At 38.6% G+C, this 2,001-nt stretch overlaps 1 long non-coding RNA gene across 1 annotated transcript; it reads right to left on the minus strand.

Annotated features, from left to right (window-relative positions):
* Window positions 1-803: 803 nt before the first annotated feature.
* On the minus strand, window positions 804-2,001 carry LOC148702962 (uncharacterized). The gene is made up of 4 exons (XR_015967359.2): window positions 1,858-2,001; window positions 1,382-1,779; window positions 1,194-1,295; window positions 804-1,107 (listed from the first exon to the last, which is right to left on the minus strand). It is a non-coding gene; the product is annotated as an uncharacterized LOC148702962 (long non-coding RNA).

Below are 2,001 nucleotides of genomic sequence, written 5' to 3' on the forward strand. Positions count from 1 at the left end.
CACTACAGGAAAACAAACTTTTTCCAGCGCTTTTTTGGACCTTTAGCGACGCTTTTTAGCGTCGGCTAAAGTACCGCCCACGCCAAGACAAGCATCGCCAAAGCGTTGGAGATACCAGAGTGGCAAAAGTTTTTGCCGACGCAGGCGGAAAGCGTTGGCAAAAATCCAGCTTTACCGACGCTTTTATAGCGTCGGCGTTTACCCGATGGACATTTTCGTCATGGATGTGCTGTTGGTTTTCCTCGACGCTTTAGAGCGTCGCAAATTTCCGACGCTTTAAAGCGTCGGTATATCCTCATTTGCCACGACGCTTTAAGCATTTGAAGCGTCGGCATAAGCATGCCGGTGCGGTGCCACGACGGCTTTTACCGACGCTTAAAAGCGTCGGGAAATATTTTTTTTTAAAAAAATAAAACACTATTCCATATTAAAAAACACACATTACAAAACATACATTATTACAATATGAACCTGTATTACATTGATACATTGACACAAACACTCAGATCATTCGAAATATGAATATTGTCATATTTGATTAAAAATTTGCTTAATAAGTTTCAAATTACAATGTACTCTGAAAAATAAGAAATATATACATATCAAACTCATAAAAGATAATCTAGAATGCATCAGGGACGGGATTCAGCTCCATCATCATCTCTACAAGCATTTGAAGTATCAGGAATCTACAAAAAAAAAAAAAACCCGTAGAAGTTAGAAATATTGTGATACATTAACTTATATATCATAATTGATAATATGTAAAGTATTCAAATATATATAGTTATTTACCGGAGAAGGGAGAAATCGTTGTAACATGGATGAAATATTCGTAAGCTGAGACTGCAAATTTGCTTGATTTTGCTTCAGCTCTTCAATAGTTGCTTGAAGATGACGAACTTCTGCAGTGTTACTAGATTCTCTGGCATTTCTTGTATATGTGCCCACTGAAGACAACTGAGTGGGGGTAACTCCAACGCCGTAACCCCTCACTCGACCATAACGCTCTGGGCCCATCAATTCAGCGAGCACTTGAGCTTCAATATTATGGGTCGCGTCGGATGACCCCCCGACGCGCTCCGAAATAAGATTTGTTGCCCTATCCTATATCTTTCAAAAAAAATTCAAATTAATGTATGCCAATAATAAAACCAAAAAAAATACAGCACAAGCCAAAGATGAATACATACAACTATATCTCTTGACTCCTCCCGGACAAAGCTGCCATCTCGGTGGGTGTGAGTCATCTTATAAAACTCCACCCTACCAGGCTCCCTCCCATTATCATCCATCTACAACAAAAAGTATATTTCAAGAGTATTCATGCTATATGATAGAATAATTTAAGATAAATTTAAATTATTTCAAGAAAGCTTACGAATTCAGCTCTATGCCTCGCATAACTCATAGAGCCTGAAGTATGAGGAACAGTCTGTGATGCTCGAGCAGCTCTACCAATATTGGAATATGTCTTCCCCGAAAAATAATAAACAATGTAATGCATAAAATGTATAAATTTCTAATCTAAATAATAGTAAATACAATCTAAGGTATTGAAAAAATATACACAACCTGAGCTCTCTCGGAAAATCAGTAGTGGATAAGCTCCCTCCACTGATGAGAGATTACATCTGGAGGACAAACACGGGCCACCTCCTCCTCAGTCATGCCCTCGTGCTTCCAATCCACCTTTAGCTTCGCCTTATATTCTTTCCATTTGCGGTTGACGGACTTCAGCACCCAATCATGGCTATTTGCAGGAAGGACAAACTTTGTCTACATCAACGTCAAAAATGTTATATCAATGTTAAATCAAAAAATAATTGAAGATAGTAAGCAAATTCAATTCTTTACCTCAACAACTCTAAGAAGCTCAACCTTATACGAAGGAAGCATTTCGTTCCATTTCGTATAGATGAACGGACACAATTGTCCCTTCGGCGCAACCGATCCTAAAAAAGTTGATAAAATGCTTGCTGCATTCTTGATGGGCTGTCC

Source organism: Phoenix dactylifera, chromosome 7, assembly GCF_051530095.1.
Source record: "Phoenix dactylifera cultivar Ajwa chromosome 7, Ajwa_hap1_PhDact_Kaust_v1.1, whole genome shotgun sequence".
In the NCBI taxonomy this organism is placed as follows: Eukaryota; Viridiplantae; Streptophyta; class Magnoliopsida; order Arecales; family Arecaceae; genus Phoenix; species Phoenix dactylifera.